The sequence below is a fragment of the Chiloscyllium plagiosum genome, chromosome 3 (assembly GCF_004010195.1).
Source record: "Chiloscyllium plagiosum isolate BGI_BamShark_2017 chromosome 3, ASM401019v2, whole genome shotgun sequence".
NCBI classification, from domain to species: Eukaryota; Metazoa; Chordata; class Chondrichthyes; order Orectolobiformes; family Hemiscylliidae; genus Chiloscyllium; species Chiloscyllium plagiosum.
Window position 1 is genome coordinate 51,903,475 of NC_057712.1, and position 11,250 is coordinate 51,914,724.

The 11,250-nt window shown below is 44.5% G+C and overlaps 2 long non-coding RNA genes across 2 annotated transcripts in view; one reads left to right on the forward strand and one right to left on the reverse strand.

Annotated features, from left to right (window-relative positions):
- LOC122543321 overlaps positions 1-10,842 on the forward strand; it is a 61,173-nt gene extending 50,331 nt beyond the window's left edge. Inside the window, exons 2-3 of the long non-coding RNA XR_006309996.1 lie at positions 10,330-10,627; positions 10,721-10,842. This is a non-coding gene — a long non-coding RNA (uncharacterized LOC122543321). The remainder of the gene's footprint in view (positions 1-10,329; positions 10,628-10,720) is intronic.
- The window catches only part of LOC122543326, a 237,506-nt gene that overhangs the window by 112,454 nt on the left and 113,802 nt on the right, over positions 1-11,250 (reverse strand). The window lies entirely within an intron of this gene.

Consider the following 11,250-nt stretch of genomic DNA (forward strand, 5'->3'; position numbering starts at 1 on the left):
CAAGGTCAGTCATTCATGCACGCAAGACACACTCCCCTGCTACTCATAGTCACATGCCACCCAAAAACAATGTAAAGTGATTAGATTATTTCTAGAAACAAATGTGTGACTAGGTTATTCCTTAAAACAGTGAGAGATTAGGTTGTTCCTTAAAGTGCAACACTTAGAGTATGATTAGATTGTCATATCTACCTGCAAAACAGAAAAAACACAACCCCTGGGACATGCAATTTCTTACATGTCAGCAGAACAAATTAACTCTTTAACATCTCATTCCCTCCTTTTATCATTCCATGATAACCAACTAAATGGGGCTGAAAAATGCACTACCTGTGTATTCATAAGAATCTGCCAGCCAGTATTTAAGTAAGTTATTGACACAGAATGTGCAATGACTATAACAACAAGAATTACTAATCCATGCAGTAGATAGGATCCCCAGGATTCTCCTATGTGGAAAAAAAAGCGTTCACCAGTAAAGTTCTTAAATCCACAGCCCTTAGTAACCACTCCATCCCTTTCAAGTTGAGTGGAAATGAGCCAGTTACTCAAAATATCCTTCAGTAAAGTTCAACCTGAAAACAAAATCCAATCTAGCAGCGGTCAATTTTGTTGTGTACAGTGGAGTCCAGACCTCTGGAGATGCAAGGATCAGTGCTGTTCCTGCAATGTTGTAGGGGTTCCCAAGCAATGAAGTGTGCTCCCAAGGCATGGTGCATATTTGTGAGGTTAGGTGTGGCCAGCAGTTTGCTTTTGGCCATCTTAGTGTTCGCCTTTGCAAATTCCAAATCGGAGAGTCTGAAGAGTTTTGGGATCATATCAAATGTCGTTTAATTCATTCTTTGCTGCTTCTGCTCCCACTCTGCTGTCAAATGTAACAAAGCCAACTGGCTGTTTTGACATTAACTTGATCAGTGGATCTTCATATCCCTTAAATGGTCGGAAGAGAAGGTAAAACTCACATGGTTTAATGTCCACAGGAAAGCCACTGACAAAAAGCGTATGGACCTCCTCTTCACCATTGTTAGCTTATTCACTTTTCCTGCTTGTGACTAGGGATCTGATTGAATCCCTTGTGTCCTCCTACTCCGGCAGGCAGTGCTGGTGTTGGGAGAGCAGGAAGGATCACCAGAATGGGTGCGACACGTTCCAGGGTGAATTGTCTATCAGAAGCACTGAGCAAGATCCCCAGGAATGTGACTTGGTGCTGAGTGCGCAATGGGTAACATTTCCAGGAGGCTGGCTAAGTGGAGTGGGACTTAGATCAGGTTGTGGAGGGACGGGCAGTAGTCCGAAGGCATGCTTTACCTATAGATGGAGAAACTTCAGAGATGATGATAGCAGCCAAAAGTTTTGGGGCGGCACGGTGGCACTGTGGTTAGCACTGCTGCCTCACAGCGCCAGAGACCCGAGTTCAATTTCCGCCTCCGGCGACTGACTATGTGGAGTTTGCACATTCTCCCCGTGTCTGCGTGGGTTTCCTCCGGGTGCTCCGGTTTCCTCCCACAGTCCAAAAATGTGCAGGTACGTGAATTGGCCATGCTAAATTGCCCATAGTGTTAGGTGAAGGGATAAATGTAGGGGAATGGGTGTGGGTGGGTTGCGCTTCGGCGGGGCGGTGTGGACTTGTTGGGCCGAAGGGCCTGTTTCCACACTGTAAGTAATCTAATCTAAAAGTCTAATCTACCTTTGCATTTCCTCTCTCTTCTCCTCCTCGCCAAGGTGGGTATCAGTATGAAGGGCTTTTGCCCGAAATGTCGATTTTCCTGTTCCTCGGATGCTGCCTGACCTGCTGTGCTTTTGCAGCACCACTCTGATCTAAACTCCGGTTTCCAGCATCTGTAGTCCTCACTTTTCCCTCAGTATGAAAACAGTCAATAAGCATTGGTAACAAAGCATCAGGTATACACACTTGGCTGACTGGAGGGATCCAGAGGCCTTTTGAAGCAGAATGTGAACACCCATGCATCTTCTGGGTCAGGGGCCCACGATGTTGTGCCGAACATTTGTCCTAGCTTAAGCACCTATCCATGTACCTATCCAATTGCCGCTTAAAGATCACCAATGATTCTGACTCTGCCACTCCCACAGGCAGCGCATTCCATGCCCCCACCACTCTCTGGGTAAAGAACCTACCCCTGACATCCCCCTATACCTTCCACCCTTCACCTTAAATTTATGTCCCCTTGTAACACTCTGTCTTACCCCGGGGAAAAAGTCTCTGACTGTCTACTCTATCTATTCCTCTGATCATCTTATAAACCTCTACCAAGTCACCCCTCATCCTTCGCCGTTCCAACAAGAAAAGGCCGAGAACTCTCAACCTATCCTCGTACGACTTCCTCTCCATTCCAGGCAACATCCTGGTAAATCTTCTCTGCTCCCTCTCCAAAGCTTCCACATCTTTCCTAAAGTGAGGCGACCAGAACTGCACACAGTACTCCAAATGTGGCTTTACCACGGTCCTGTACAGCTGCAACATCACCTTATGACTCTTGAATTCAATCCCTCTGCTAATGAACGATAATACTCCATAGGCTTTCTTACAAACTCTATCCACCTGAGTTGCAACCTTCAAAGATCTATGTACATAGACTCCAAGATCCCTCTGTTCCTCCACCTGACTAAGAACCCTACCATTAGCCCTGTATTCCGCATTCTTATTTGTTCTTCCAAAATGGACAACCTCACACTTGACGGGGTGAACTCCATCTTGCCACTCCTCAGCCCAGCTCTGCATCATATCTAAGTCCCTTTGCAGCTGACAACAGCCCTCCTCACTATCCACAACTCCACCAATCTTCGTATCGTCTGCAAACTTACTGACCCACCCTTCGACTCCCTCTTCCAAGTCATTAATAAAAATTACAAACAGCAGAGGATCCAGAACCGTTCCCTGCGGAACTCCACCTGTAACTGGGCTCCAGGCTGAATATTTACCATCCACCACCATTCTCTGACTTCAACCGGTTAGCCAGTTCTCTATCCAACTGGCCAAACTTCCCACTATCCCATGCCTCCTGACTTTCCGCATAAGCCTACCATGGGGAACCTTATCATATGTCTTACTAATGCTCATAGTATGCTCATTGTTTTCCACGCAGGTGATCAATTTGGTACCTGCAGGTTCATGGAGAACACAATAGAATTGTGAGCTGTTGCCCCGTCTTTGGCAGCTCGATCAGCTCTGGCATTGCCACCGCTGATGTCCGTATTGTCCATTACATGGGCAGCACATTTGATTATGGCCAATTGCTTGGGAAGGAGAATGGCTTTGAGGAGATTTTAGACATATAGTGAATTCTGAATAGGTGACCCTGAGGAGGTCAGAGATCCGCATTGTGATCATAGCTGGTCATCAGTGTCATGATTTTGAAACATTATTTGCAGACCAGACATGTCAGGAGGTACCTCAATTGTCCAGATTGGCATTTCAACCCTGATCCCTTACTTTGCCTATCCTTTCTCAGTTTTTCCTATTTTTCTCTACCGAAATCATAATCTTCACACTGATTCTTCAGCACCTCCCAAGAGTTAGGGTTTCCCTCATGATCACACACTCAGAGCCCTCTTTGACGTGCATTACTCACCCAGCTGGTCTGTTTAGATTTTATTTCCTCAGCAGTCTTTGTCCCCACGGATATTAAAGTTTTCCATTTAGTCGCCCCATTACATTTCCAAATTGCCTCCTCTGGTTTTAAACATTTTTCTATGTCCCAAGTTCCTCCCATCAGCCAAATTTCATTTCCCAATTCTTTTATTTAAACATCCTATCAGGCGCCTGAACCGTTCCTCATTTTGGGGATGCAAAAGGTTCTGGCACCCGACTTATCCAATGTCTGCCCCTTTTTTTTTTAAGTTGCAACTTCCTAACTTATCTCTATATAATAGTTCAGTGTCCTCATTCTCCATGCCCACTTCAGGGTGACCTTCACGTGAGGGATTTCCCCTCTTAACAACTGATCGCAGACAGGGTGATTGAGACAGATACAGTAGTTATCCTTCGTTTTATGTACTATGTTCTGGGGCGTAAGAGACCCTGCTGTTAGAAGATACTAACCTGTGATTTCCAGGGGTTTCTAACCTCCCTTTTGGGTAACTTATAGTTCTGAGAACTCTAAACTCCATATTCCAGGGGGACTCTAACCTCCCTGGAACGAACGCATTGGCATATAAGTGCATAAGCTATCTCAGAGATTCAGTCACTACAGAGTTTTAGGGGATGAGGGGTCGACTAAGTGATAGGTTAGTGAGAGAGATCAAAGTAAATCTTACCTAGTGGGCCCATCTGTCTCACATTACCATCACGTAAGCGATCACTTACTTAGTCTGCCAAGAAGTTCCATATATGTTGGAATCCCATTCTTGTCACCAAATATTAAGTTCCCTTTTTAAGATTCTTAAATGCTTGATGCAACTGCAATATGACAACTTCTGGGAACAACTACGATTTATTTCAGCAACACAAGCTTTTGGAGGATCACTTAACACTCTTCGCGATGCTTGCGGAGCATGTCAAGCAACGCTGTCTGAACAAGAGAAACTTTTTCTTGGATTGTGTTTTGCGTGCATGACTGAATGATGTAAAACCCTGTACAAAGGGAGGACAGTTCCCTTGTTCAGAGAACATCGCTTGACACACTCCACAAACATCACGAAGAGTGTTAAGTAATCCTCCAAAAGCTTGTACTTGCTGGAATACATTGAACAATACAGCACAGAACAGGCCCTTCAGCCCACGACGTTGTGCCGACCATTGATCCTCATGTAAGGTAAACCTAATGTATGAACGCTCAAATTTCTGTGACCATATGCATGTCCAGCAGTCTCTTAAATATCCCCAATGACCTCGCTTCAACAACTACTGCTGGCAACACATTCCATGCTCTCTCAACTCTCTGCGTAAAGAACCCGCCTCTGACATCCCTCTATACTTTTCGCCAAACAGCTTAAAACTATGACCCCTCGTGTTAACAATTTCTGCCCTGGGAAAAAGTCTCTGGCTATCGACTCTATCTATGCCTCTCATTATCTTGTACACCTCAATTAGGTCCCCTCCCTTTCTTCTTTTTTCCAATGAAAAATGTCCAAGCTCAGTCAACCACTCTTCGTAAGATAAGCCCTCCATTCCAGGCAGCATGCTGGTAAACCTCCTCTGAACCCTCTCCAAAGCATCCACACCTTTTCTATAATAGGGCGACCAGAACTGGGCACAGTATTCCAAGTGCGGTCTAACCAAAGTTTTATAGAGCTGCAACAAGATCTCATGGCTCTTAAACTCAACCCCCCGTTAATGAAAGCCAAAACACCATATGCTTTCTTAACAACCCTGTCCACTTGGGTGGCAATTTTAAGGGATCTATGTACCTGCACACCAAGATCCCTCTGTTCCTCCACACTGCCAAGGATCCTGTCTTTAATCCTGTACTCAACTTTCAAGTTCGACCTTCCAAAATGCATCACTTCGCATTTATCCAGGTTGAACTCCATCTGCCACCTCTCAGCCCATCTCTGCATCCTGTCAATGTCATGCTGCAGCCTACAACAGTCCTCTATTCTGTCAACGACACCTCCAACCTTTGTGTCGTCTACAAACTTGCTAACCCATCCTTCAATCTCCTCATCCAAGTCATTAATAAAAATTGCAAAGAGTAGAGGCCCAATAACAGAGCCCTGTGGAACACCACTCACCACTGACTTCCAGGCAAAATGCTTTCCTTCCACTACCACTCACTGTCTTCTGTCGACCAGCCAATTCTGTATCCAGACAGCTAAATTTCCCTGTATCCCATTCCTCCTGACCTTCTGAACAGGCCTCCATGGGGAACCTTATCAAATGCCTTGCTGAAGTCCATATACACCACATCCACCGCTCGACCCTCATCAACTTGTCTAGTAACATCCTCAAAGAACTCAATAAGATTTGTGAGGCATGACCTGCCCCTTACAAAGCCATGCTGACTGCATTTCATCAAGCCATGCTCTTCCAGATGGTCAAAAATCCTATCCCTCAGAAATCTTTCTAACACCTTGCAGATGACAGACGCGAGACTGACTGATCTGTAATTGCTGGGGATTTCCCTATTTCCTTTGTTGAAGAGAGGAATTACATTTGCCTCCCTCCAGTCCTCAGGTACGACTCCAGTAGAGAGCGAAGATGCAAAGATCTTTGCAAGTGGCGAAGCAATCACATTTCTCGCTTCCCAAAGCAGCCGAGGACAAATCTGGTCTGGCCCTGGTGACTTGTGAATCTTAATGTTTGTCAAAATTTTCAGCACATCAGCTTCCTCAATCTCTATCAGTTCCAGCATGCTTACCTATTCCTCAATGGTTTCATTCACTACAAGGTCCTTTTCTTTCGTAAAGACAGAAGCAAAAAACTCATTTAGAGCTTCCCCTACCTCCTCAGACTCTATACACAATTTCCCTATGCTATCCCTGATCGGCCCTACTCTTTCTTTGATCATTCTCTTATTCCTCACATAAGTGTAAAATGCCTTTGGATTCTCCCTAATCTTTCCTGCCAAGCCTTTTTCGTACCCCCTCCTGGCTCTCCTCAGACCATTTTTGAGCTCCTTCCTCACCTTCCTGTAATCCTCCAGAGCTGAGCAAGACCCTTGCTTCCTCCACCTTACATAAGCTGCCTTCTTTCTTTTGATGAGAAGCTCCTCTGCTCTCGTCATCCAAGATTCCTTTATCTACCCCTTCTTGCCTGTCTCAGTTGCATCATTCGCAACTACTGTTCCTTAAACAGTCTCCACATGTCTATAGTGCCCTTTCCATGGAACAATTGCTCCCAGTCCATGCTTCCCAACTCACGCCTGATAGCATCATAGTTTCCTTTTCCCCAATTAAATATCTTCCCATTGTGCCTGCTTCTCTCCTTCTCCATAGCTATGTAGAATGTGAGGCAGTTGTGGTCACTATCACCAAAATGCTCTCCCACCACAAGATCTGGCACCTGCCCCGGCTCATTGCCGAGCACCAAATCCAAAATGGCCTCTCCCCTCGTCGGCCTGTCAACGTACTGAGTTAGGCTGTTCACAAAAGTTGGCGTATTGCAGTTGCATCAAGCATGTAAGAATCTCAAGAAGGAAACCTAACAGTGCTAGCCATCACCATCTCTTCTGGTGACAGTTAGCTCTCCGCTGATTTTCAAATGCCCTCTTCTTTTATACCCTTGATGACCTATTAATTTCTTTGCAATCAGCTCAGTTCTAGGTTGTCAAAACTATCAGATTTAAATTTAATTGGTCCTTAGTCGCCTTATGCCTGGTTTAAATTTAAAAATCTGTTGTCTAGATAAAAATGTTGCTTTGCCTACTAACAGTATAGCCTTTGATACATTTGTTTCAATTCGAGCATCTGCAACCGGCAAATTGCTGCCCACAGATACTCTCTTTGGTAAAACACATGATCTTTTCAAGGGACCATGCACTCTCCCCCGCTATCATTTCACTTAAACAAAATTCTAACACCCTGTCTTTCAATCCATAAATACTCAACCCAACATCACAACACAAGGCAATGACCATCATCAATAAGACAGAATCTAACTATCACCCCTTGATAACGGTGCTACCATTATGGAACCCTCCACTATCAACATTCTGGGGATTACCATGCACCAGAAACTGCACTAAATTAGCCATATAAATACTGTGGCTGCAAAAGGAGGTCAGAGCTAGGAATTCTGCAGTGAGTAACTTACTTCCTGACTCCCAATAGCCCATCGATCATTCAAAAGGTACAAGTCAGAAGTGTGATGGAATCTAAGGACAAGGGCAATAGGTCCATGGGATAACCAACACCTCTAAGTACCATCTATCCTGACGTGGAAATGTATCACCATTCCTTCAGTATTGCTTGGTCAAAATCAAGGAACTCTCTTTGGGTATTGTTGAGAGCATTGTTGGCCGTTCACCATATCCATTACATCAGTCCAGATGATGCCAACTTCCCAGCTGGTACTTCCAACATGCCTTCCTTTTTCCTCAACTGGTTATTCTTCCCACACCTACACTGTGGGGTTGGCTATAACCACTCTTGTGGCCTCAACCCTTAGCTCACCCTCCAGAACTGTGATAGCATTCACCTTGTCCTTACGAACAGCCTTGTCCTCCATTATTTCCACCAGCTCTGCTATGAGGCCTTCATTTCCTCTATCCCAATCCCCACCTCTGGCTTTCCATTTTCGATGTTCTGAAAGGACTACCCTTCAGTTCTCCTTCCCCAAAAACCGATAACACAGAAGAACAAATGTTTTTATACCTCCTCTCTCCTCACTATCCAACTCTTGAAAGCACACCTCCCAGGGCAGAGGGGGTTGCAGAGAAGTGATTTACTCTTTGTTCCTTTGACTTGATTATATTTTTGTACTCAGCACAGTCTCACCCGTACAACAATCATTACATGTGAGATTGAGTGACCACTTTGTGGAGCAGTCAAGCTGCAGTTTGCAGCTATTTTAATTGTCCTGTTAGTTTGCACCAAGCTCATCCTCGTTAATCTGATCTTTTGCAGAGAGATCATAAAGCTGACATTTCATTCAATCCAAAGAGATGTTTCTTTGCAGCAAGAGATTTGTACATGTAATGACATGGCTACCCAGTAAGTTTCAATCTTGCACGTCCCTGGATTGTACACACTCTATTCTCACTATGCGTTCTGACCAACTATATCATTGTGGTCACTGCAAATGAATGCTATCATCTGGCACTAGTTTCCTGCCTCTCAGACTACAAGCATTGGGAGCCAATTGCAATTCGTTATCTGGAGCATCATTTAGGGAAGATGTAAAGTCTTGGGTACAAAAGAGATTGACCAGAAATTGGACCAGAATTGTGGGACTGCAATTATGTACAGGAAAGCTGGGATTGTGAAGATTTGGGGAGAATTTAATAAAGATCCTGAAATTTGAGTTTCTTAAATTCTCTTGTGGGATGTGGACACAACTTTCTGGTGGATGTAGTCAACAACTTTGCCCACCCCTAAATGCTTTTGAAACAAGTGGCTCTGCCAAGTATTCCAGAGGGCAGTTAATTTACATCATTGTGGCTCTGGAGTCACATTTGGGCCTGACCAAGTCAGGAAAGCAGACATTCCTGTGTTGGGTTTTTATAACAATCAGGGCTGATATGATTTGGAGGTGCCAGTGTTGGACTGGGGTGTACAAAGTTAAAAATTCTTCCAAATAAACCTGTTGGACTATAACCTGGTGTTGTGTGATTTTTAACTTTGGGCTAATATGGTTCCATTACTGACAGCAGCTTTCAATTAGTCAGATTAGTCACTGAAACTAATGCTATCATATACTGTATGGGATTTGAACCTATATCCCCTAGATTACCAGGCCAGTAACATTATCATTTTGCTGCCACTTCCCCTTTGTTAGGTGAACTGGCAATAGTTCTACCATAGAAGTTGCTGTCTCATTGGAGAGAGATGACTGGTGCTGAGTTTAACCTGAGGGAACGAGGTTGAGAAAGAGGGACCTTCATGGCAAACTCAGTCAGTGCCAGAATTGAACCCACATGGTTGGTGTTACTCTGCATCACAAACCAGCCATTCAGCCAACTGAGCTAATCAAGGCCCAATCTGAAAAACGATGGTCAAAATGGAGGTGGGAGTATAGTTGTTTCTGATTTATACTCAGACAACACCATGGGAAACAAAACACTTCATCATTTACGCTAATCTGAAGGTTTATATGTAGGAGACTACATTAAAACCAGATGGTAAGTCAAGAACTCTGCAGTTAGCACCACCAGATAGCAACTGACGTAATACTGTTTCCGTCATATACTAGTCCAGATGTTCTGCCACATTCTAATCACACTGATGTTTGCCTTCAATTCCTGAACCTTAATCTCGCCCTCACCCTAATTCTATTCATTAGCAATTACCTTCCACTTACAGCCCCTAGATTTGAACTCCCCACAAGCAAATACCACCTCTCGCTGTCTACCCTATCCAACCCTTTTCAAAATCTTAAAGAACTGCAACTATTCCCAACTTTTTACTTCCCAGATCTGCACCCTGTTCAATCTTCCTGATGCTTATAAACAGTGACTCCTCTGAATTTCTCTAAGCGTGTGTATGTGGCCTGTTCATCTCAATGATAAGTACTTTTTAAATACTATGTAGTCGCATGCCTAGTTTCTTAAAGGCGAAAAGCAATCTGAGTGACATCTAAGCAAACAATGTGCTTGGAGGGAACATTGGCAAGAACCTTAAAATAAAAAATTGTATCTTCTCCAATGCCTCCTAATATAGCTATATAAAATCAAAGTACTGTTTTGATATATATTTTATACATTTTGTGTCCAGGTGTTTATATTGATGAGATATTCACGAAGTCGAAAGGAGATCATGACAAGCTGAAACATAACCACACCTGCGAGCAGCAGCGGAGGTAAGACGAACCCGGAAGACTGCAGCTAAGGTAAGGCAGTTTTTTTTAAAATTACTTACCGGTAGCAGACAGCGGTATTTTCCCTTTCGCAGAAGGAGCAGGAGCAGTGGGAGAAGTGACGAGGACCAGAGGGGCAGCCGGGAAGGAAAGCAGTGAGTATAAATACTCGCCCTTCGACGCCAACGGCCATTTTGAGTGCAAGCAACAGCGGAGGTAAGACGAACCCGGAAGACTGCAGCTAAGGTAAGGCAGTTTTGTTTTAAAATTACTTACCGGTAGCGGACAGCTGTGTTTTCCCTTTCACAGAAGGAGCGGGAGCAGCGGGGGAAGTGATGAGGACCAGAGCAGCAGCCAGGAAGGAAAGCAGTGACCATATATATCAGCAAGGCGGCTAAACCCGAGACTCTACAACTGTAGAGTCTCCCACCCACCCTCCTCCTCTAACCTAGTTAATAAGGTAAGGTTCATTCTAAACTTCCTCTATTGAATATAAGTTTGTTACTGATTTTATAACAACTTGAACTAAGCTTTCTACTTTAGTACTGAGTGCGTGTTCAGATAAGTTGGGTATGGATGCTCGGGCAATTGCTTGCTCCTCCTGCAGAATGTGGCAGGTGGAAGACATGGCACACGTCTCCGCTGGCGACATCCGCTGGGAAGTGCACCCAACTCCAGCTCCTTGAAAACCGTGTTAGGGAATTGGAACTGGAGCTGGATGAACTACGGATCATTCGGGAGACTGAGGAGGTAATTGAGAGGAGTTACCGGGAGTTGGTCACTCCTAAGGCTCAGGACAAGGATAAATGGGTTACAGTTAGGGGGAGGAAAGGGGACAG